The following is a 27910-nucleotide window of genomic DNA, read 5'->3' as shown; positions in this document are numbered from 1 at the left end:
GAGTTAAATACTTCTTTCTTGCTTAGAACAACGTCTCATGGAACATTCTCATCTTCGTTTAACCAAAACGGCCTATATACTTAACAAGATATACTAAACTTAAAATGGTTTTAAATTATTTTCCAGCGTCAAGCTTTCAACAATACCTTGTCAATGTTTACAGAATAAAAATCAGCAAAGTTGCAGTGATACTGAAATGTTTTTTTTTGGGTTCTTTTGCTTTTTATTCTCTCTATTCATGTAAGAGTAATTATGCTGAAATTTTGAATTTTTTCAACCATACTACAACGTCAGTTTAAGTTTTGCAATCAGTGTTCCTGAATATCATTAATTTCAAACAATTCATATATTCATTTCATACAAAACAATATTTTCCAAGCAATAATAATATTATTTTATTCGAAATATAAGAAAATATAATAAATAAACCCGTTAAAAACTTATTTTCCTTGTATGCAGCATTTAAAAAAATATACACACGTCGATTATTTTCTTTATTAATAATCTTAGATTAAGTTCAATGAAATCAAAGCAATTACTGTATTCCAATATTAATGCTGTCTAACTATATATAAATTGTAAGGTAAATCAAAGGGATTTCTAATCACAACGCATATCTCAATAAATATTTTATATCAAAGCTTTGTTATTTCGACGAAGTACTTATGTCTAGCCTTTGACGATAACGGATATTCTTTTATTTAATTTCAGTCAGTTTAATTCAGTTTCAACAAGATGTTGGAAGATGCAGAATTGTATATACAAATAGAATAATATTATTTTTTAAGAATAAGGAACGACAAATGCTAATTTTTGGGTTTCAATGAATACTCAGTAACAGAGTTGGCAGATAGTGAACTACCAATGAATGTCCCATTAAAGCTAATTTGTAATTCAACATTCTCGAACTTAAACTTAATTATAAGTCAAAATATTTTATGTTACCAAAAATTGTACTTATTATCTGAAATAAAATATATTGTTTTCTAATATAAGTTTATTTAAATTATTTTTTCTTGTTTGATTATTAATATTTCAGATTAAAATATCTCTTAATATACGTGAAATATTTTATACTTTTTGTTGTGAGATTTTTTCTAGAAGAACTTTTATTCCGATATTCAAACTGATTATAACTAATATAATTGCATGATTAGGTTAAGGTTAAGAAAATATGACAAAGGTTTTGCAATACTGGCGATAAGAAATGGATGCTTTTTGTTTCGTTTATCTAATATTCCTAAAAATACGACTGTATTGTACATATTCGCATAATATTCCTATACATTATTTTCTTTAGTATTAGGTAGTTCAGTTGATGAAAAAATGAAATCATGAAAACTCTTCAATCGCGCTGAACCACAAAATATACAGGTTTAAATGTTTTGTACGCTGAATTTGCATTGCTGTGAAAGTATGAATGAATAACACTATACGCTATACAAGTTCATGTAGTTTGATTCGTTTAAATCTTTTTATATGTCCAGCACCTTGTCCAGTAGATAGTAACATCATTTTTTGAGTTCAAGCTATCAATAAAAATTGTTAGAAGATGTTGAACTTAAATACTCGAAGTCATAGAAATCGCCATAAACTCCAGATAAGGGAGACTAGATGGTTAATTAAAATTTCAAGTTTTTAATTCATAAACAAATATCCATCAACAATAACTAATAGTCATCATTCAAAATCACCTATCATATAGTCCAGAATATCGATGACAAAAGACAGTATCCATCAAGTTTCGGCTTGGGAATCGGTTGGTTCTTCACCCAACCATTCCCGATCGAACTTCTTCGAATCAAGCCCGGAACGATCCAATGCCAGATAACGTTTTCAATTTATTGAGTCTAATCCGAACGTTAATTACAATTTGAACAATCGGAGCGATCGAAGTCTTACTGTTTCGATCGCGAACCCCCTTCCTTTCCCCCCAGGTTCCCCATCGCCGCCGACTACGCTCTCACCATCTCCGGTCCGTAAACAAAATATCATCTCCTATCGCTCGATTAGATCTCGTCTAATTACTTTTACTTTTACCGATGCGCCACATCGTCCGACCTGGAGCCGAAAAAACGCTCGGATTTTCCCGCTAATATTCAAATTCTCTCGGTTCTCCTTTCTAATCGGTCGAGATTTATTGAATCAGCGACGCGGTGTCGTCAATGGCGATCGATGGAACCGCGACGTTCCCTTGAAGAGCGAGGATGGACGGTGCCGACGCAATTTCGGAAACGACTGTAAAAAACCTATACATCAATGCCTATGTAAGTTTCGATTGGCTAGAACTGCACATGCGCAGTTGATCTAAACTAATCTAAGAGTTTTCACAACTACGCGTCCTTTTCTATATACGCCTTGTTGTTTATCACATTTGTGAACTAATTTTTAGGTTAATTTTGTAATTACATTTTGTTAAAGTGTATAAAGATAAGTGTATAAAGTATGAATTATTAGTACAATATTATTATTCTATAACACTAATTTTGTAGATTGTTGTGGAATAAAGGATATATTTTTATGTTAAATAATATGGAAACAGAACTTATTTGAACATTATAGTAAAGGTAAGAATGAAATATGGTCAAGTTTGTATACGTTTTCTATTTGTTATTATACTTATATCTTTCTGATCTTTCTAAATGTTAAAACGAAATGTCATGAATTTTCAGCATAGTGTAAATATAAGATGTACTTAATAGAAAATGTTTGGAATAAATTGATAATATAGGATTTGAAGCTTTGTGATTTGTTGTTTCTTTCGGTTTATATAATTTCTCGGGCAGATAAATAATGTCGAAATATTACGTCATTTAACAAATTTTATTGCAATAAATAAAGAAAATGCAATCTAAGCCATAAACATTTAGAGACATACACATAAACCATGTAAATAATACGCACTATATTATTATAATTGTATAATTTAGTACGCAGCACCACCTCTGATTTCGAATCTGTAGATATATTGTCTATTCTGTTATCGGTGCCATTTTCCTTATTTGCTCCTGCTTCTCATTGTGTGTTTTTTGTTGGTATGATTTATCTAATTTCTTGTCTTGCAATTTAATCAGTGTCTCTCCCCGAGCACTAGCTACATTATCTTCAAAAGAATTAGGTGTCCATTATCTTCGCATACATATATACCAAATGCACAGAATATTCTTTATAGTATACTATGGACAGATACAGACATACCGATACACACAAATCTTACACACTCTATTATACAAAGTTTTATAACTATTCTCGCAGATTTGATTGATATTTACATTGTATATTTTGTTGTAATATTTGACTTCAAATTTGCCTAAAATTTATTGAACTGTATAGATTTTCTGCTCTCTTATGGGCCCTAATAATTACACGATCCTTATAGATACTAGCGTTTGCTCTTTCAATGTTCAAAATCCATCAGATCATTTTACGAATCTAATAGTTTTTCAATTGACGCCCTAGCATTCCTTCTTAGTGTATTTGTTTTTAACACATTGTTTGTTGCCATATTTGTACTGATTTGAAATATCTTTTAAAATATCTGTAAAATCAGAAATATATAAGTATAATAAAAAATAGACAGGAAACGTTTAAAAACATGATGATATTTCTTTCTTACCTTTACTATAATGTTCAAATAAGTTCGGATTCCATATTATTTAACATAAAAGTATATCATTTGTTCCATAACAGTCTACAAAGTTAGTCTTACATTGTGATAATGTTTTACTAATAATTCATACCTTATACACTTATTTTCGCATTATCTGCCGCTAATTTTGTCTATCAAATAATTATATTGCCTCAAGAAAATGTAAAAACAAAGTTAACCTAAAAATGACTTCTCACCACAAGAGTGGTAAACAACAACGCGTAGTTGTGAAAACTCTCAGGTTAGATTAGATCAAGTGTGCATGTGCAGTTCTAGCCAATCGAAACTTGTATAGGCATGGATGTATAGGTTTTTCGCTGTCGTCTCAATTTCGGTCTATTTGCATCATCGGGCCCGTCGTGATGTAACAGTTGTTGAATATATTCGCGCAGAGCGTTATAAATAGAGTTAATAACCGGCCGGATAGATAACAAACAAGTCGAATTAGAGACCGATGGGACAAAACGATCAGAAAACAACACAGACGACAGAGCAATATGGCGCCGGTCCAAGAAGCCCATGCCAAAGACCCAGTTTACCCTCACCGATCGACTAATTGATATTTAGTACGCGTCTCGTTAGCGACATTAGACTTTAATTAATCAAAGTGAGTGCAGCGGTGTTCCACGTCGAATATCAATCCATAATATAAATCAATGGACTACAAAGTACGCGGACGCGGCATCGAAAATAGAGAGTTATAAATGAAGAGCCCACCAGAATAATTGGCAAAAATAATGTACGTATAATGAACACGACACAGAAAAAGTTCAAAAATATATTTTCTGTTGACCCCTCAACGGTATTGCGACAAAAATGATAACACATATCTAAATATTTATGATTATTTCGATACAGTTTTCAGAATATTTATTCGATACAGCACCAGTTGCAATTAGAATTATGAACATTTAAAGTTAAAAAAATACAAGATTATTTAAAACCTTGTTGTATCCTCTGGAATTTTATACATTTTGTAATTTTTTAGTACTCAGTTTCTTTACAAACATTGTGTTAGAGAAAATGTTGAGCAGATGACTCAAAATTAAATTACTGTACCGATTAGTCGGACTAAAAAGCCTATTTGGACTTATGGGTTGCACCAAAACATCAAACCGAATACTAATCCAACGCTTGCAAAAAAGTTCTTCGACTATTTCCTTTTTTAAATAAGGTTAATAAATCACAGCAACATGGAAGCAACACAGCTAGTTAATAACCTGCAGGAAATCAGAAGATTGAACAAACCAAACTACACGAACTACTCTTAGTTTCAGCTTAATTAATATAATCTAATTTTAATTTGGGATATAATATATTAATGCCGCACTCCTTGCTTAACAATAGAATAAAAAGAGTTATAGTATACTTAGTTAGTTCTAAAAATGCAAAACAAACATAGTAAAATGACATGAGATTATTTTAAGAACGAATCGAACGAATCAGAAGATGGAAAACGTATAAATTAGATTGTAATCACAATGGATAAACATATAATGCAAAAATAGAAGGAACACTTTCAAAAACTATTAGATATTTGTGAAGATAGTACCCAGAAACATATTACACTAACACAAAACTACAAGAGTTTTAAAAAATGGAAACAGCAAAAAGGTTCAAAAACCTGTATAAATAAGTATATTAAAACTATAGAAGGTATATGGACAAAAAACGACTAAAATTAATTAAAATAACTGAACAATGTGATAAATATTATATGGAACTGAAAAATGAAGAAATAAACATATAGGACCAAACATTTATGCTGAACTTTTCAAGTATAATACACATCACTTTACATCCAATTATTATTACAGTTATTATGCAATCATTGATAGAAGGCTAAATCCGTCATCGTTCAAAAAACATTAAAATATGTATTAAGAAAAATATTGAAGGAAAGCAGCGAGAACTTCAACGCTTGTATGAAATAACAAGTATCTATAGCTATAATAAATATAATAGTCAAATAGCTATAATAAATTTGATGAAATGAACAGGGTATGAATAAGTCTTTTAGATCAATCTATATATTTTTACCAAATATTTATTTAAATATAGTCTACAATTTAGTTGTACAGCACAGGAGCACATCCCTATACTAAGTGAGGCATTAAAAATGTATGAAAAAAATTTCCAAAAAGGAGACTAAAGATAACCATGGAGGAAACATTACATTTAATAGATTTTAGGTCTAAAGATTACATTAGAAGGAATTATAACACAAGAAACAGTGCAAATAAAATACATTAGAACCATTAAACAAATAAAGAAGCCTTTTTGCTCAAGTATTCCTTATGTAAGTCTTGCAACGATTTTATTTAAAATCTACATAGAGGAAATCAAGAAGATCATCTTAATTTCATTTTCAACCAGAAATAATCTTCCTAGGGTCTTACCAATTATATAAGCCCTATGCCAGTTTTATTTAGATTTTTGATAGACAAAATGAAGTAGATTGAACATGATTATATATATATATATATATATATATATATATATATATATATATATATATATATATATATATATATATATATATATATATATATATATATATATATATATATATTAGGAAAATATTATATCTGATATAGATAATTTTTTGATTGAAGTCCATATAATTTATTTTTTAATATTAATCTTAACTTATTGAATAGATACTAATTGGGGGAAACATTAAAAATAATAGGATGTAGATTCAAAAACAAAAGAAGGAATAGGCATGATAACAAGTCAAATGGAGTTACAGCAAAGGAAAGATAATTATCAAGAAAAATGTTGGAATTCTAAGAAGTTTTTTCAAGCAAAACAATCCTTCTGAGGTATTCCCAATTATGCAGGACCTACGACAGTCACTATCTACGTAGACCTACGACAGGACCTACGACAGTCACTATCTACGTAGACAAACTGAAGAAGAAGATTGAATATGATTATCTAGATTTAGGAAATATTATGTCTGATATAGATCTTTTTTAAATCCATATAATTTTTATTATAAATTTTAGTGTATTTAATGAACATTAAATACAGGAAATATGAAAACTATTAAAAAATAGATACGAAAATAGAAGGAATAAGCATGAAAACAAGCCAAAAGGCATTACAGCAAAAGAAGAATCAAGAAAAATCCTGGAGATTTAAAATGACGACATTATCGATTAAGCAAAAAATCCTCTTTCTGATGTCTTCCCTACTATGCAGGTCAGTCCTACGACAGATTTATTTACAATCCACATCTAGATTAAAGAAAATATTAAGGCGATTGATTTTTTGGTAGAATTTAGGTGTAAAGATAACATTAGAAGGAATTATTGCACAAGAAGGAGGGTGTCATTTTTCTCAGGTTTTCCCAACTATATAAGTCTTGCAACAGTTTTATTTATCATCTACATAGAGGAAATCCACAACATCATCTTAATTTCCTCATTTTCCACCAGAAATAATCTTCCTAGGGCCTTGACAATCATATAAGCACTAAGCCAATTTTATTTATAATTTTCATAGGCAAAATGAAGAAGATTGAAGATGATTATCTAAATAAAGAAAATATTGTGTCTGTATAGATCGTTTTTTGAAAAAAGTTCATACAATTTTTATTATAAATCTTAGAATATTGAATGGATAATTGGATGTTAGTAGGCATGATGAGAAGTCAAAGAGCTTTACAGCAAAACAACTGAAGTTTAAAGAAGTTTTTTCAAGCAAAAGAATCATTCTGAGGTATTCCCAATTATGTAGTACTTACCACAGTTTCATTCGTTATTCACAAAGACAAAATGAAGATGATTATCTGAATTTAGGAAATATTATGAGACTCGGGATCTCTTAATTGTTCCCGTGAAACGAGACAAGTCGGTGTTTTAATCGTTCACGGAATGCCGATCCGAACGCGGCGGTTTCGGGGACGATTTTTCGGATGACGGTACACCGGACCGGCGGCGGACCACCCGGTACAGCGCTTTAATTACTCCACGTGGCGTCGATGGAGACGATCGATAGTCGCGGGCACCGGCTCAAACAATGAGACCTGTCCTCCCGCGAATAAGATTCAAAAATATATCGACGGGGCCGGTCCGGACCAAAGGGTAACCGGTAGCCGATGGTATCTGGCCGCTGACCATTCTGGTCCGCCGCCGGCACGCCGGTAATGCAGGAATCTGTTTTGTTTTTACCGACGTCCGGCGACCGCTAAGGAGATATGCGGGCCGATTGACTTTTTGCACTCCCACGTATCGGGAAAAGGAATTCCGATGCGTCGTTTTTTCTTCTCGTCGTCCTCCTCCTTGTCCCCCTCCGCCCCGGTCTTTCTTTCTCCTCCTTCGTCGTTTTCTCGTTCTTCGGTTTTTTTTTTGGTATTCTTGGGTCGGTAATCGGGCATAATTGTAACGAGTTTCGGTTAATTTCTTCTCTTTACATTGAAGATAAACTCAAAAATACTCTCAAATTAGTAAATAGTTCGTTAAGAAAGTATTTTTGATGAAACATTAATATAACGAAATATCTTAGGGTAACTTGGACGAAAATCGAAAAATTACTTTCAAGAATAATTGGAAATAAAATGCCAATTATTAATTAAATGTTGTGCAGAATGATTCTCTAGAGAAAACATTGTTTTTACAAACAATTCAACTGACACAGTCAGTTAGAAACCAAATTCGTTTAAGACACCCTCATATTAGTAAATAATTTATTTAGAAAGCGATTTTAAGAAGATAAAACAATAATATAATTAAATATCAGGGATTAACTTAGAACAAAACCCCGAAAATAATATCGAGAAAAATTAAAAATAGAACGTCAATAATTAGTTAGGTGTTTTGAAAAAAGATGCTCTGAAGAAAACATTGTTTTTACATTCAATTGAATTCACACATTTAGTTATAAACAAAATACCCCCTCATATTAGTAAATAAATTGTTTAGAAAGCGATTTTGATAAAACAATAATATAATTAAATATCTGGGAATAACTGAGAACAAAACCCCAAAAATAATATCAAGAAAAATTAAAAATAAAACGTCAATTATTAGTTCGATAATTTGAAAAAAGATGCTCTGGAGGAAACATTGTTTTTTCATTCAATTTAATTCACACATTTAGTTATAAACAAAATACCCCCTCATATTAGTAAGTGAATTGTTTAGAAAGTAATTTTGATAAAACATTAATATAATTAAATATCTGAGCATAACGGAGAATGAAAATACAAAAATAATTTGAATAATTACATTTAATTTTGAAAAACACGTTTAGATATAAACAAAATAAGTTAAAAAAAACCTCATTAATAAATGATTTTTTCAGAAAATATCTGAGGATAATGGTGAACGAAAATAAAAAAATGATTTTACTCAAAATAAGAAGATGCTCTGTGGAAAACACCGTAAATAATCCTGAAACTAAATTTGTAGTAATATTGGCAGCTTTTGGTCATTTTTTTAAATAAAGGGAAACGAGAATCAAAAAATATTTCACCAAAAAGTCAAAATAAAATGTCAATTTTCAATTAAATGTTACTCAAGAAGAAAGAAAACGTACAAAATTCCTATATAAACTAAATTGGTAGTAATATTTGCGGATATTGATAAAAAAGGAAAATCAACAAGCAATACAAAGAAAAACTCAACAAAACGAATCGGAAACGTCGTAAAAACCTCATAAACCTTGGTATAACCGTCCTAACCACACTATAAAAAAACAACCCCTCCTTGGAAATATAAGAAAAAATGAGTAATAATTGCTGTTGTTTTTTTTTTGAAAATCATGATAATATAATAAAATAAATGAGTATATTAAAATAATATTCCTTGACAATGGAAGAAAAATGGCCTTGTAGCTTCATATATTTAAATAAAATATTAGTACATTATTCCAAATACGTAATGAAAGCAAGTTCTTCAGTTAAAATAATAAACTAAAATAATTTCTCATTATATAATGTATATTACTTTATTTGAAAAATTCTCTATATAATATAGTTTTTATCTTTATTTCTGTTTGATTAATATTCAGGTATAATTTGACATGATACCTGTCCTAAGAAATTAAAGAACTCATTGAAACTGAAAAATATGAGCCCATTCTTCATTCAAGTAAAACATTGCTGATATTTCAAACATGCTTCAGAGGTATTTTTACACAAAGTTCACCGAGTTCAGCGTTTTCATATCGTCCTCGACGATAAAACCAAACATAAACACTTCTCCCCATTGAAAGTTTCAATCATTTTTGTTTTGATACGTTTTACACGCGACATTATCAAGAAAAAGAATTATGAAACGTTAATAAACCGCCTCGAATGTATCGATCGCGCGGCGATTCCAAGAAAAAAATGAAGTAACACCCGAGAACTTGATTAAATATGCAGCAACAACATTGAAATACTATTTGAGACAACTTCCGAATTTGTCCTCATGTTCAAGTCGTTGGTGGTGAATTAAAAGTTGAGGAAACCCGACTTTTACTAGTAAAAATAATTGTTTTATAGTGTTAGGATTCTTCTTTTTTTATAGCGTTTGCGGTTTATTTCTTTACAGTTATAATTAAAAAAATAACTTCTGTCCGAATACAAATAGAACTAACACAAATTACAAAAACAATTAAGCAATATTTGTCTGACTAGTGTAAAAATTCTTTTGATGTATTTTCGATGAAATCTTTTGTTCAATAAAAATATTTATGATATATTAGGAAATTTTATTTATGTTTTGGTTTGAGTGTAAATTTCTATGAAACATAGTTGGTGCTATTATTGTAAATAGAGTAAAATAAAACTATTTCCAAGGCCTTGTTCCTTGATTAATTTAGTTGTTGTGTTTAGAAATCTTATTTATAAATAATATTTTACTAAAATGTATTTTCATTTTATAGTTTTGTAGCAGTGAGTTTTAAAAATTGTTTCGAATAGTGAGAATTCTTTTATTTTTAACAGGGATTGTGGATTTTCTTCATATTATACTTGTGTATAATTAAAAAAATCCTACATAAATATAAATAGCACTAACACAAGCAACATAAATAATTAGGCAATATTTATCTGAATGAAACTTTGTTTTGATATTTCTTCGACGGAATTTTTATTTCCCATAAAAATATTTCTGGTATATTATGAAAATTTATTTTGATTTTAAGTCATTTCTGATGATATTATAATGTAAATTGCTATGAGAAATAACGTCTGCTATTACATTCAGCGATTTTGCTTTTTTTTTTCCTCGAATGGTTAAATTTCTGATCCTAATTAATTGAAATTTATATCTTAGCAATGTAGTAGTGACATATTTTATCCAGAGTTCTCTTTAATTTCTCTATTTTAGTAATTTGATTTTTTTAGGGAGCCTACTATTAGATAAATTAATAACTTTATCATATTTGGTTTTAAAATGTTATTTTATTGAAACTAATTTTGATTTTGTTGGTTTTTGACAATACACTTTGGATAGTTAATAGAAATTTTAGTAGATTTATTCAGATTTCGTGATTGTATTGAAAAGAAATCAAATCTATATGTTAGATACTCGGTTCCACGTTCCTGCTGCTACTGCAAATGAAGTAAAATAAAACAATCTGTAATTTTGAAGGTTTTCTTGCTTTTGAAGTTAATCTTTATGATAAAGTGTTAAATTAAAATTATTATATGTTGTGGATTTAATTTAGCTTGTAGTAGTTATAGTAGTGATGTTGGAAAATTCAAATTAGGAAGACAGGCGAGATATGTGTGTTCTTTAATTATAAAGGAGTTGATTGCCATATTAGTAAATTAATTAACGATTCCTAGTCTTGTTAAAGAGTATCTACGTGTTAAGTGCTCGGTCTTCGTGGTTTGAACGTGTTTAACGCCGCGAAACCCGTATTTTTTCCCGTAAACGATTCGATATTATTGCAAAATTGCCGTAAAATCGGTTGCTGGCCTGGACAAATGAGAACCGCTGCTTTCGGAAAGCAACTGTTTAATCAAAACATCGCTGATAACGAGCAACAAGTTTGTTTAATGATACCGACCGGGCCAGCACGCCGATTTTCGGATGGTTTCGACCAGAAAATGGCGTTCGTCCTCGTTCTAAGATGGGTTCTGGGACGGGAACGACGACGATTTTCTTCACGGAACAATCGCTTTAAACACGCGGGAGGGTTTTTACGCGTCATCGGCCCGAAACGACGGATAATCAAGTGTCACTGATTGCCCTTAACCTTCTGTCGTCTGCCGTTAATAACTCCCGAGTATAGGAACGACAAAAACGCGACAAGAAAACTTAATTACTTCACAATTCCTCTCGATGGCGATTGAATCGGACGCCAGAAAAGTTCCGAAGGCACCGAATGGGTTTAATGTTTTTTTTAAATGTTCTCGAACGCCGTTTTTTTTTGGGACGGCAGCGATTGTTACGTAGGAACAGTTTAAAGTGGTGATGTTGTTGGACGTTCATCAATCACGAGCAAGAAAGGAAAAAGGTAATTGGATTGGATGTGTGTGTGTGTGTTTGTGTGTATGTGTAGCGTTCAGATATCGATATCGCCGTTTTTTTGCTGCTAGTAATTCAAATACAAATATGTACCGGTTTTTTATATTTGCCTGGTAGGCGGCGATGGAACCGCGACAACAACAACGACGAGTTTTATTCTAGGAGTACTTACCGCTGACGATGTGCAGTTGTCACAGATTCGCCCAGAAATACGGAGACACCACGAACAAAACCACCATAAAACAGTAACAGGAGCGGCAAAAACACGGTCCGTCGTTCCAACTCGGCACCACGTCGTCGGCTTCGGACGAGTCGCGTGTTACGGTCCGGCTTCGTGAAATCGGGCACCACACGTCACGCGCACCCCGCGCTCGAGAACAGTCGTCGTTCGACTGACGGAGGACGAAACTTTGAAAGTTTCAACGGCACCCGGTTGCCCGCAGCCTACTTTGACCGTCGCCGCGGCGTCTTTCGCGCGCCGTGATTCGTCCGTTTCTGCCTCCCATCGTCCCCCCACCAGCCGGTTTTTATCGTACTTTTTGCGCCGGTAGGTTCGGTAACACTTCGACGGGGCTCCGGTGGTCAGCCGTCGGTTTTGTCGTGGCGGATCGCCTATCTGGGTTTCGCCACTTCCATCCCGTCTCCAGAACGGCACGGATACGTGTACGTGTATGTAAACGGGCGCGCACCTTCGCAAACAACACCATCTTTATTGCGATGATTTATACCTCGCTACCAGACGCTACTGTCTCGGAATTGATAAGTCGGATTCAATAAAATATCGTGATTATAACGCCACGTGATAAAATCACTGTTTTCGGCGGTATTAATAACAATTTCATTTAATATGTCTAATCTAAAAGATATAATTAGCCATTATTTATAAAAAATTCGATCTGCGTGCCTTCACGATTAAAAATAATTAAATAACACCATACAACCAATTAAATACAGCCATAATATTCTAATACCAAAAAAAAAAACAAAAATTGTTAGCATAATTATTGTATTTTCCCCTCAAATGAAATAAATATTTTAGAAAATAAAAAAGAAAATAATTAGACCAAATTACTTAGACTAGGTTTCATTGATGTTAATTGGTAACCATACCATCATATTTAGTTTAATTTAGACTAATTTTTAACCTTATCATCCGCTAATAGATTTAGTAAGTCCACAAATACCATTATCATCTATTATTTTTATAACATCTTACATTAGACATGCTTAGTACAATCTCAATTTACAAAATAGTTTATTACTATTGTTCTGGTATATTTGCATCAATATACCAGCACATCAATACATATATTAGGGTTGGGAATTAACTGTAAACAGTCGACAGTCGCAAAACAGTCGAAACATTCTATATTCAAAAAACTAGCGACTGAATATGATTACTATGCACGGTTCGACTGTTTTGTTTTGTTCGTGATTTCAAAGATGTACAAACCCTTTCCTGTATAAATAGTGAAAGAGAAAAGCACGGAGATAATTGCTTGGAGCAGTTAATTTTATATGTGCTTATAAACTACCAAAAAAATCATAGGGCTCTATTATTTTTAAATATATTACATTTAAATCTATGTAAGCATAAATTAGGTACATTTTTCTCAAGGTCGCGCCTAGGACGAGAGCCAGAACGTTAAAAATAGCGACGAAACAGTCGATGGTTCCCAACACTAATATATATATATATATATATATATATATATATATATATATATATATATATAACAAACAAAATCATTCATTAATGATCAATAAAAGAACACGAAATGTCAATTCATCAACGTTCTGAAAATAATCCCAACTTGGCCATCATCAAAGAGAATGGTTTATCAATTAATTATAACATCTATTTGAACTTGCATATATACCATGCCATTTGAACATACCAAGTATAAATATGGGGTTGCACTAAAACTGGCTAATAATCCAAGACAATCAAAATAGAGTTCTTCGAAGTGGAACCCTGTGCGTTAGGGTATAATCGTAATTGCCCTTCTGGTATAATCGTGTAGTCATAGCCGATCAATTGTTTTACCATATGGTCGGCATTTACGATGCAGCATCCGAGAGAAGTAGATCGTTGAGGTTAGACTTCTGGTAATAAAAGTTGTCTGCTGTTTCGTAAGTTTTTCTATGTTCGTTATTGGATGTTGCGTGTTTACTAGTGGGTATTAGATTAGTGAGTGAATATTAATCATCTTTGAAGAAGGAAAGAAGGACATTTTTAAATTAACTACTTGGGTAGCTTATTAATACTGACTGTGTTATATAAAATCAAATATGTATGTTGACTTGATTATTATTTTAACTAAAGAATGATATATGCAATTTTTATAGTTCACGAGAGTAGAATTACAAAATCAAATGAATAACAAGGATACAAACACATACTGAGTTGTAAAATTTTATTGGGATTTAACAAGTATTCATGGAAAGATTTATAGTAATCTGCAAAAAATTATGGAAATGGAAAAGTTATTTTCAATTTTGCTTGTTAGAATGTAGAAGACTCTACGAATCCTCTTAGTTGTATCTAATCTATAAAAGTAATTAAACTATTAGTCAAGTCATTACTGTACAAAACATGAACTCATTATCTATTTTATTTTAAATAGAAAGGCTCTTTGTTCCACTTTTCTACCCTTAGAGCAGTAGCTGTTAGATCATTAGGGTGTCGTTAACAATTAATATTATGTGTTGTTATGAAACGATCTGTCAACTCTTGTTAGCACATTTATCCTTAGAGTATTATTCTCTACCACTCCAGCATTCTGCAAAATCCTATCAACAGTTAGACATGCAGTCAATTGATCTTTCTGTTTATTCTCTTCGGCTTTTGTCCATTTTTGTAACAAATCTCATATTTATGCCCCGCATGTGTCTCAGTATATTCAAGGGATACTTGACCTAAAATAGATGTTATTACTAAAACGAATATAACGACTAAAATATACTTCTAATTGTTACCAGTCAACGCAATTTTGGTTATAATTGTTGACAAACAAACTCCATTAATGAAAAATATTAATCCTCTAGCTGGTGGCTGACGTATTGTAGATGCCTTTTCATAATGTTAGTTGAAATAATGGATTATACCCAGGAATGTTTTCTTGCAGAATTGACACACTAAACACTAACTAACTTTTGGAATTCGATTTTTAAAACCAATTGTTACGGCTTTTATTAATAAAAATATGCTCAGCGACCTAACACACTCACAGGCAGCGTCAAAAGTGGCGATCGACCGGAGATTATTTCCGATTGCAAAATCCGATTTTACCCGAACGCACAGGATCTACAGTTTAACGTATACTAGCAACGTAGAAGCAACCAAGCTGATGTCAACGTGCAAGAAATCAGAATACTGAAACATACCAAACAACGAACATTTGTACAGTGTATAAGTCTTACTCTTAACTTTAGCAAGCACACTTTTACAAGCACAACTGAACAATAGTAATAAACGAATTTTTAAATTAAGATTGTACTAAGCTAACAAAGATTAATATATAATATTATAAGAGTTTTAAAAGCCCTTTTAGTGTAATTATTTAAAATTCTACTATTATTGTAATAACTTTAAGATAAGAGAAGTCTGAGGGAACTAAATCTGGAGAGTAAACAGCGTGTTTATCCAATTTGTCCTAGGTTCACTAATTTTAGCGTTGATTTTTGTGGTTGTGTGAAGAGCTCTGTTAGGTTTAAAAAGCTACAGTGTACAATAAAATTTGTGTGAAGTTGTTGTGAAGAATGAAGTAGTTGTGTGAAGAGCTTTGTTAGGTTTAAGAAGCTACAGTGTTCAATAAAATTTGTATGAAGATGTTGTGAAGAATGAAGAAGAGTGAAGTGGTTGTGTGAAGACCTTTATTAGGTTTAAAAAGCTACAGTGTACAATAAAATTTGTGTGAAGTTGTTGTGAAGAATGAAGAAGAGTGAAGTGGTTGTGTGAAGACCTTTATTAGGTTTAAAAAGCTACAGTGTACAATAAAATTTGTGTGAAGTTGTTGTGAAGAATGAAGAAGAGTGAAGTGGTTGTGTGAAGACCTTTATTAGGTTTAAGAAGCTACAGTGTTCAATAAAATTTGTGTGAAGATGTTGTGAAGAATGAAGAAGAGTGAAGTGGTTGTGTGAAGACCTTTATTAGGTTTAAAAAGCTACAGTGTACAATAAAATTTGTGTGAAGTTGTTGTGAAGAATGAAGTAGTTGTGTGAAGAGCTTTGTTAGGTTTAAGAAGCTACAGTGTTCAATAAAATTTGTGTGAAGTTGTTGTGAAGAATGAAGAAGAGTGAAGTGGTTGTGTGAAGACCTTTATTAGGTTTAAAAAGCTACAGTATTCAATAAAATTTACTGATTATAACCCTACGTGAAAAAATCGAAGCTGGAGAAATTCCTCACAATTTCCTTTTGAAATCTTAGAGAATGTTCCTTCTACAGCCATGTGTATAAAAATGATGAATTACAGTGAAAAGATTCTTCAAAATGTTTTAAATTTCTATTATATTACAAGAAAATAATAATTTCAGGATATAATTAACAGTTTTCTGTTAAAATATATTAATGTTGTAGGCAATCAATAATATCATTGTATTTTATCACTAGCCACCTTTAACAAAATAAATTAAAATATTAATTTAGCATTATCGTGATAATAATTTATTTATCATTAACAACTGATTAGAAGTTGAAAATTAATATTTGTAACAATGAAGCACTAAAATTGCTGACCCATGAAAACGTCATAATTAAAATAGTGCAATTTATACTTTATTAATGTCAATTTGAAGATACTGTAACAAACGGAGTTATTCTAATTCTAAATAAACCCCTATGTTCACAAATACGACCTATTAGAATTTCTTGTTCTGGCCACGACGATCCAAAATCTTATCCACAGTGATGATGAAAAGGCGCATAAAATAATTTTACCTCAAGGCTTGCTTTGTCTTTTTTCAAATTAAATTTAAATTGATCATAAAACTTTGATGATGTTCCTATGAATTATGAGATATTAAAACGGCGCCGGGTGTGTATAATTATCGGTAATTATTTAATTAAAAGTTACCAATAAAGAATTTTAATTTATATATAATATTATTGGGAAGGAAGGACGACTTTCTTTCACCCAGTCCTACATACTGTCTCTTAAAATATTAGTATAGTTAAAAGATAACAGATTTAATTATCAGAAATTAATAAGGTGCCTATTAATTTTTATTTCAGCGGTATCATGAATAACTATTATGGGACGAGACTAATTATTGATATTTGGACACTAATTATCTTTATTTTAAGGTTCTACGTTGATTTCTTGTTAATAAAATACATAATTAGTAGAAAGTTCTTTAACAAAATGTTACCAAAATGTTGTGTGAATATGTGAACCCTAAGATATGCGATACAGCGATACAGTTGTTATGTGTTGTTGTTGCCAATTTTGAGGCATATAATAATGTAGTACTAAAAAATCTATTGAAAATATCTTAAAAAAGTGATTCAAATATAACAAAACATTAATGACCTGGAATTATAATAATATTATGAGATATTTTACATTTGTAATACCATAAAATGCAATATTCTAAAAGTGTATCTACTACAACTATAATAACATACGTATCGGAATGCGGAATGATCAAAAGGTTCCTAAATCAACCCTAGAATATATTAAAATTATGCTACTTTTTGTAATGGTCAGTATATTTAAGTGTGTATAATTATCAGTAATTATTTAATTAAAAATTACCAATAAAGAATTTTAATTTATATATAATATTATTGGAAAGGAAGGATGACTTTCTTTCACCCAGTCCTACATATTATCTCTTAAAATATTAGTATAGTTAAAAGATAACAGATTTAATTAACAGAAATTAATAAGGTGCCTATTAATTTTTATTTCAGCGGTATTATGAATAACTATGTATGAGACGAGACTAATTATTGATATTTGGAAACTAATTATTTTTATTTTAAGGTTCTACGTTGATTTTCCGTTAATAAAATACATAATTAGTAGAAAGTTCTTTAATAAAATGTTACGAAAATCTTGTGTGAATATGTAAATAAATGTGAACCCTAAGATATGCGATACAGCGATACAGTTGTTATGTGTTGTTGTTGCCAATTTTGAGGCATATAATAATGTAGTACTAAAAAATCTATTGAAAATATCTTAAAAAAGTGATTCAAATATAACAAAACATTAATGACCTGGAATTATAATAATATTATGAGATATTTTACATTTGTAATACCATAAAATGCAATATTCTAAAATTGTATCTACTACAACTATAATAACATACGTATCGGAATGCGGAATGATCAAAAGGTTCCTAAATCAACCCTAGAATATATTAAAATTATGCTACTTTTTGTAATGGTCAGTATATTTAAGTGTGTATAATTATCAGTAATTATTTAATTAAAAATTACCAATAAAGTATTTTAATTTATATATAATATTATTGGAAAGGAAGGATGACTTTCTTTCACCCAGTCCTACATATTATCTCTTAAAATATTAGTATAGTTAAAAGATAACAGATTTAATTAACAGAAATTAATAAGGTGCCTATTAATTTTTATTTCAGCGGTATTATGAATAACTATGTATGAGACGAGACTAATTATTGATATTTGGAAACTAATTATTTTTATTTTAAGGTTCTACGTTGATTTTCCGTTAATAAAATACATAATTAGTAGAAAGTTCTTTAATAAAATGTTACGAAAATCTTGTGTGAATATGTAAATAAATGTGAACCCTAAGATATGCGATACAGCGATACAGTTGTTATGTGTTGTTGTTGCCAATTTTGAGGCATATAATAATGTAGTACTAAAAAATCTATTGAAAATATCTTAAAAAAGTGATTCAAATATAACAAAACATTAATGACCTGGAATTATAATAATATTATGAGATATTTTACATTTGTAATACCATAAAATGCAATATTCTAAAATTGTATCTACTACAACTATAATAACATACGTATCGGAATGCGGAATGATCAAAAGGTTCCTAAATCAACCCTAGAATATATTAAAATTATGCTACTTTTTGTAATGGTCAGTATATTTAAGTGTGTATAATTATCAGTAATTATTTAATTAAAAATTACCAATAAAGAATTTTAATTTATATATAATATTATTGGAAAGGAAGGATGACTTTCTTTCACCCAGTCCTACATATTATCTCTTAAAATATTAGTATAGTTAAAAGATAACAGATTTAATTAACAGAAATTAATAAGGTGCCTATTAATTTTTATTTCAGCGGTATTATGAATAACTATGTATGAGACGAGACTAATTATTGATATTTGGAAACTAATTATTTTTATTTTAAGGTTCTACGTTGATTTTCCGTTAATAAAATACATAATTAGTAGAAAGTTCTTTAATAAAATGTTACGAAAATCTTGTGTGAATATGTAAATAAATGTGAACCCTAAGATATGCGATACAGCGATACAGTTGTTATGTGTTGTTGTTGCCAATTTTGAGGCACATAATAATGTAGTACAAAAAATCTCTTGAAAATATCTTAAAAAATGATTAAAATATAACAGAATATAGAATTAATTGCCTGGGATTATAATAATATTATGAGATATTTTTCATTTGTAATACCATAAAATGCAATATTCTAAAAGTGTATTTACTACAACTATAATAACATACGTATCAGAATACGAAATGATCAAAAGGTTCCTAAATCAACCCTAGAATATATTAAAATTATGCTACTTTTTACAATGATCAGTGTATATAAAACATTTATCCTGAGGCAGACCCTCAATAACTGAAGATTCTATTAGATCCTTTGATATATAATATAACGGTGAATAATAATATAATTTTATTTGTATTACTGTATTTATTTATATGTTTCTTGCCATTTCATCATTTGTTTTTATTCTATATTCAATATATACAATTGATCCCAATCATATGCTTCAGATATCATTTCTGGTCATTTCAGTGTTCTACAGATTTTCAGTTGAGTTCTTTTTGAGACTTGTTTTATTCTCAATAGAAGGTTTTGTTGTAGACATTATTTTATTAAAAAAATAAGGTAATTCATTGAATTATCTGGGGTTTTCCACAACAAAATAAAAAAGAGCTTGAAATATTTTTATTTCTATTTTCTATACTCATGATTTTTGTTTATTATAGCTGTTATAATAATTTTTGTTTGTTTAGTATTGTTTACCAACTACTCAATCCACCTTTTTACTATTCTATTCTTTCTATTCTGTTTGTGGTTAGTGCGGTACATTATACGTGGCGTCTCTTCTTTACGATTATATCTTAAATATTTTATACATACATATGCATATATATATATATATATATATATATATATATATATATCATGTTTTACGACGATATATTGGATGATTTCGAGGTTATCGTGCAGTTCTTCGTTGGTTACGTAGCGATAAGCATTGGTAGTTATCATTTGACCCAGGCTCGGTCATCACACCATCACTTCAAGAAATTACTTCACAAAAAAAATATGAGCAATGCCAGTAGTTTGTACGTGCATATTGTGAGGTTGAATATTATGTGGAATATACACCTTTTAGATGCCTTCGATGGAATGGTGTGAAAGAAATTTACAGGAGTGATGCAGGTGGTTTGTTCGGGGCCAGTGGTATGATGTTGAACCTGATAAAGTCTGATAACTGATAATAAAGACTGAAATTGGGCATACTTTACGCTGTGCCCTATTATTTGGGCTAAAGTTTACTATTTCTTTTAGAAGAAATATAGTACAGTAAGAAAATCAAACTTATTACAATGAAGTAAGTAATGCTATGACGGTTTCTAATATGCTACTACGTAATAATTAACAGACGAAATGAAATGGTTAGCGGATAGAAACCCGTCGCTGTCCCAAAAGAACATAAATACAACCTACTGAAAATCAAACTCAAATAATGTTCTCATACATTTCTCTATATATTTTCCATTATCACTATTCTCACGATGTTCAGCGTTAATCCTGGTCTCTATTTTATCGAAAGAGTCGTAATTAAAACCATCAGCAAGAGCTCTTGCAATCGACAAATACCAAAACCATTCATTTAACCACGAAATTCTCAAAATTATTCAAATAACCCACCGATGTTTCGACTGTTATCAGGTGGGAAATGGAGAGAATAAATTATGGCTAGTTTAACGTCGTGTAGAACCTTTTTAATTATTCTTTAAATCGATGATAATTGGCGTCGGATTTATGGAAACAACACAACGACGAAAAATTCACGTGTTTTTAGGAGAGTTTCAAACAAAATAACCGGTGGTCCGGTGAGTGTGTCGAATTACATAACATTCAGCGTGTTCATCGGTGTACGGACAAAATTTATATGCGCTTCGGGAACTGTTGATAGTCAGATGCTTTCCTAATGTTTGACGTATTTATATATGCACACAACAACATTCTTCTTCACCATTACCTGTATAAAACCATCGGACGTAAATATGTGTGTGTTGTTTCAGAATATCCATTAGGGAACCCAATAATTAAATAAATAAATACGCTTTAATTGTGTACGAACACAAGATGTCGAACTGAATATGCATTATTTCTTTTTTGATTTATTTTATTTTTAACCAATATGCATATTTATGATAATAAGCTGAAGAATTTTTTTATTATTATTATTCTGTTAGCGTTCCACAATCTGCTCAATAGGCAATAAGTATTTGATGAGATTTATGTTACACAATAACATCTAGAATATCGTTTCAATAAGTAATTTCCTACACAAACTTATAATTGGTATTATACTTAATTTAATTGCTATACTATGTTATTGTCACCTGGATACAGAAATTGAATAGTCACCAGGTAATAGTTAATTAATGGCTACACAAAAAATAGACTAGGTTGAACTCAAAATTTAAAAAACCGTGACCTAAAATCAAAGATCCTGATTTATCAGTCAATAAGTCAATGGAGATTTAGGATTTATGGAGTTTCTCTAAGTGATCAAACCAACTAGTAATTCAACCCTGCGAAAACAGAGTTCCCGGTTAATTACCAATGCTTATCGCTACGTAACCAACGACGAACTGCACAATGACCTCGAAATCATCAAATATATCGTCGTAAAACATGAAAGAAGTTTATTACATCACAGCAAGGTGGAAGCAACACAACTACTGGACAACGCGCAAGAAATCAATAGATTGGAGCCAAACTTCATGAACATTAATAAAAGGTAAAAATGTTAAGTTCTTAATAAATGTATATAATAAAATATGCTATGTGAAAAAACTAAATTATCCTCAAATATTTTAAAAATCTAAAAATATGAAAAACAACTGTACAAGGTGCTTTTTCTTTCACCATTTCATTTATAAGAATACTTTAATAACAGTCAATATATATATATATATATATATATATATATATATATATATCATTATTGATTTCTACTAGGCTTGTATTTATGTGCTTTTGGGGGAGTGACGGATTTTTCAGTCTTTATCAGACTTTATCAGGTTCACCATCATACTACTGCCCACGAACAAACCACCTGCATCACTCCTGTAAATTTCTTTCACACCATTCCAACGAAGGCATCTAAAAAGTGTATATTCCACATAATAATCTCACACTAATATACACGTACAAAGTACCGGCATTGCTCATATTCTTTTTTGTGAAGATATTTCTTGAAATAGTGGTGTGATTACCGAGCTTGGATCAAGAGGTCAGAATCTCCAAAAACTATGTATGTATTTCTCTATATCATGGATAATTTTGTATGTTCAACGACCATAGGTCAACTGCTCTTAGGCCCATTGGTCTTTAAGTTTGCCTTGTTCCCTTCTTTCTCTATACCATAAATATATATATATATATATATATATATATATATATTGCGGTATGTGCGGTATTTATCTTGTCTTACGTTATTTTTGTATTACATAGTTGTTTAGCCTGATTTACAATATTTATACGTAATACTAATATATTTTAAATACTTTGTCATATTATATATAATGAATAAATGTTAAAACTATGCTCAATGGAGCATGCCATAAAGTTGGACAGGGGAGATAAAAGAATACACATAGGGAAACAGATTGCAACCAAAGAAAATCTTAGTATTAAACTAAAAGACAAAGTCAAGTAAAATTATCTTAGGAACAAATAAAAAGTATTTCTAATCGTTCATAAATGTCTAGAAACGGTTGATTCATCAATTGAATGAAACGTTTGAAAGTTTTTTATAATAATCCCAATATTTCCTTCATTTCTCATCTTTTGTATCTTCACCATCGCGTATAATCGACTTCTAAGCTCGCTGAAATTTAGAGTATGAGCTTGGCTTTGGTTGAATACGTCTTGACATTCATTGTCTTATAACTATTTTAGTATTTTCAGACCGCTTTTTGTCATGCAACACATTTAGAATAATAAATAAATTAGAGTGTAAAAGGACATAAATCAAATTTCTCAGTGGATGTTATAAGTGTTCGTAGGTAAGTCTGCGGTGCCCTCTCTACAGTGTAGCGAGGATATTCAATTTGAATCTACTAATCTTATTAATCTTGGGAAGCTAGTGAAAGGACCCTCTTGATCTCCCATTACTTATTGTTCTTCGTAGTCTCAGCTTATTTGGTCCAATTGCTTATAGAGAGCTTTCATGTATACTTAGCGTTATCCTTACAAAACTGCACACTTAGTTTGATCGAGTCTCCTTTCCTGCTCGCCAAAATGTTATGGGAGGTGACCCAAACATATGAAATCCTTACTCACTAAGAACCCAAGAGTCAATAAGAGTTACAAATAGACTAGAGACTGGAAAATACAGCTTAATAGCTTCAAATCAGGGCATGTAATTTTGGGTTGCGGAGAAATGATAAAAACCTAATTATATCACTCTGATTTCTTAAGCAGAATCAGCTAAATAGCTCGGCATACATCCCGATAGTAGGTTAAATTGGAAACATCATGTTAGGCAAAATGAAGAGCCCACCAGACCGTACTTGTTCAATACAACTAGCAATTGTACTTGTTAGTCGGAAGTAGAAACAATACAACTATTGAATAACAGTCAGAAAATCAGAATATTTGAAACAAATCAAACTATACGAACTTTTATAAAGCATAAGTGTTTAGAATCCTACTGTATGATTGGATTGACTTTTTTTCATTTTATAACTTTATATGATTATCAATTTTTATTAAAGAAATAATACTGATCTCAATAATATTATTGGATTGAATTGGATCATACACCTTCCAGACATTGATATACATTATATTAGAAGAATATCGTTACCCATTAAAGAATTATATGAATATAAACGACCTTAATCTTTATTATATCACAGTTATGTTACAGCATTTTACGATATAATATCAGGATACTTGATGGCATCGTATAACACTATTTTATGATAATTAATATAAATATTTAAGCGCGAATATCGCCATCTATTATGACACTTTCCAATATGGTTATATATGAGAAATACAAATGGCAGTTCTTTCTGGTTTGACTTCTTATCACAGCCCAACAACATATCGTGAACAGAAACACTCGACTAGAATTGCTAGTCGAGAGCGCTGTTCATAAATCCGTCGCCAATTATCATCTTCGATATAATGAATAATTAAAAAGAATAAATAAACCGAATTCGATAATTTATTCCCTTCTCCGCACGATCACAGCCAAAACATATCACCGATCTTCGAAATAATTTGAATAACATTCTCCTTGCTCGCCATCAGGATTTTATTTAGAAATCGGTGTTAGAGTTTAGAAATTTCAAATAATAGATTTTTTGTTAATATTCTCAAAGTTTATTCCTATAGAACTATGTCATAAAGAATTTTTTTAATATTTGAATTATTTTTTTCCAATGTAACATTCACTCTGCATTCCGTTCAGTGAATATCAGTTATCGTCAACTTCCCAACCTGAGGATACTAAATCTTGGTATACATCTAGACAGACTCCTAACCTGGAAGAGACACATACTTGCTAAACAAAAACAACTTACTATTAAATGTATTGGCTCATCGGACGCAAATCCAAGTTGTCATTAGATTTTTTTTTAATTATTTAATTATTACATTGTTACTAGTCGTTTCCGACTAACCCATAATTTGTCTTTAAGATGACGTAAATCTAGGTATATAACTAGGAGGACCCATTGGCCCTATCTCAGTCTCTGGTGAAATAATGTTTATACATGTCACTGCTATATTTATTATTATATGCAACTCACTACACAACACTGCACAAGATCAGATGGCTTGATTTTTTGAGTCTGTGTCCCGTTCTGGTGATATCCAAAACTTGTAATATTCTCATGAGAATGGAGTCTTTCCTCATGCCTTGCAATTCTCTTGATTTCTTGACTGACTGTGGGTATCTGGAGGTCTCGATATAGGTAGTCAATCTTGTAGTACTTGGCTGGGCCCACAGTACTTCTCAGGACTTTCGTTCTGAAAAATTTGTATTTTGTTTATGTTACTCTTTGCAGAACATTCTTTGCTGAACATATATGTTTCAGTATTTGCCTATATAATAGCAATTTATTATGTACTGATAATTGTGATTTTCTTCCAATTAGCCAGTACATTTTACTATACTTGAATTCCAGTTCTTTTTTTTCTTCTTTATATGTTATTTCCAGTGAAGTTTTGCATCAAGATGAATTCCGAGTTATTTAGCGATGTTGTTATATGGAATGATAGTATTATTTAATGTTATTGATGCTTCTACGGTCTGATTATAGGCGAAGTGCACATGCACAGATTTACTTTCATTAATTTTTATTTTCCAAGATTGTGTCCAATTATTTATATTGTCATTTGCCTATTGTGACCATTAGATAACAAGGTATTGCTGTGGGCAACTGTGGAGTACTGTTAGCAAGCTTAATATGATCACCATAAAACGGTTCCAAAACAAAGTATTGCATACCATGGTGGATATTCCGTACTATGTTTTAAATGAAATAATATAACGCGATAGAATTCTAGAACCCATAACGAGTATAACTCAAGATGTTTATGTTAAGTACTTTAATATAGTGTTAGTGCACCCCAATTTACTCGTTAACTAGCTAAATGTATAAACTTTAGAATAATCCATTTTTTAAATGTCATGTATATAATATAATCATAAGAGGTACTTCTTGGCCACTGGGAGAAACGGCTGTTTTAGTGACGCGACATCTAAAGATGAAACTTTAAAGGCGTATACTGAATAGATTTATTCGTGCCCTCCCTATAAAATCAACAAAATTTGGACTTTAAAAAAAAAGACATATCAAAAGAAAACGAGAAGAAACAGCTCCGAAAATAATTTAAATTTTGAAAAATCCTCTCAAGGGCATATTCTTAAAAGCCGAAGATTTGAAAATACGAAGAATCTTCCGCGGTGTCGGAGTCCCCCCTCTCCCCCAAGCCACGTCTGCCGGAATTTGCGGCCAAAAGTGCATTTTGACTGTCGCATTCAAATTTGTCGAATCGGTTTTTCCGGCCTGAATACGCTTTGTTGGGTAATCTCGTCGATCTGACAGCTCCTCCGTAACGTCCAACGTTTTTTTTTCTTCGCCGTTCTGCATAGATTGAGGGAATAAAGGAACCCACAATACGATATAATAAGATATACTTGAGGGATACTTACTATGTATCGTAGAGCCTTGGGTGTTATTCGCAGTACCGTACTCGGTAGTATTTTCGGTAGCGATTAAGATTTTTTTTCGATCGTCAGCAAAATTAAGTACCCTGGTATGTAAATTCGTATCCAACTCCAGTATCAAAAACAAGTTTAAAAGGTGTATTATTATATAATAGAGATATTTGTGGTGAATTGCATGTTACTCGTTCAGTCCATACGAAGGAAACCTACAAATATCTTAAGAAAATAAAATTCTTAATAAAATTAATTATATGGCTTGCGATTGGGTGCGGCGTGGAGATTTGTCTCCTTGCTCCTTACCCAATAAGAGTCATATGAGTGGCAACGACTAAATGAATGCAGTATTTTGATTAAGACATGTCCCAGATTATTGGGAAATGTGTGAAGTTATTATGCTACCGAAACCTGGGAAACCACCAAATGAAGTAAAATATATTGTCGACCATTTTCACTGTTAATATACAAAGTATTTGAAAAACTCCTGTTGAAGAGCTTAAAACAAATCATACAAATAATCTAATACTCGAACATCAGTTTTCTTTTGTTTTGTTTATAATATATATATATATATATATATATATATATATATATATATATATATATATATATATATATATATATATATATATATATATATGGATGATTTCCATGAGAGAAATTATTTATAATGGGTTTGATATTCATATATTAATGGTCAAATGAAGCTTAAATATAATTTTAAGAAATTTTTAATAAACCTTTAAAGATATAAGTTCAATATATAAGCCTACCATAGCTGATCTTAATAAGTTCAAATCTGTTACTTGTCTGATGAGCCTCAATATCCAACCTTTGCACAATAATCTTGACATAGGAATATCGATTTTATCAGGATATAGTAGAGACGGACTATAGCATATCAAAATGATGATTAACAACGATTTGTCGCTTAATTTACAGAGAACACGAATGAACAAGAAAATGACTCTGGAAATAAATAAAATTATTTTAAAAAGTGACTACATTTTTCTTTGGTCTATGTTATATATTTATACGATAATTATATCTGAATTATATTTTTCTTAAATGCGGCCCATATAATCTCGTGTCA

General features: G+C 30.8%; 1 protein-coding gene and 1 long non-coding RNA gene across 2 annotated transcripts in view; one reads left to right on the top strand and one right to left on the bottom strand.

Moving 5' to 3' along the window:
• The window catches only part of LOC143203374 (uncharacterized), an 89984-nt gene extending 77361 nt beyond the window's left edge, over window positions 1–12623 (bottom strand). Inside the window, exon 1 of the mRNA XM_076415484.1 lies at window positions 12290–12623. The gene's annotated coding sequence lies outside the window, so the exon portion shown is untranslated. The remainder of the gene's footprint in view (window positions 1–12289) is intronic.
• LOC143203380 (uncharacterized) overlaps window positions 8003–27910 on the top strand; it is a 97532-nt gene continuing 77624 nt past the window's right edge. Inside the window, exon 1 of the long non-coding RNA XR_013007323.1 lies at window positions 8003–12106. This is a non-coding gene — a long non-coding RNA (uncharacterized LOC143203380). The remainder of the gene's footprint in view (window positions 12107–27910) is intronic.

The sequence above is a fragment of the Rhynchophorus ferrugineus genome, unplaced genomic scaffold, assembly GCF_030347505.1.
Source record: "Rhynchophorus ferrugineus isolate W39M unplaced genomic scaffold, kcgeb_rfMv2 rfM10, whole genome shotgun sequence".
Classification (NCBI taxonomy): Eukaryota; Metazoa; Arthropoda; class Insecta; order Coleoptera; family Curculionidae; genus Rhynchophorus; species Rhynchophorus ferrugineus.
Note: the sequence above shows the minus strand (reverse complement) of the source record. Positions and strands in the feature narration are given on the sequence as shown.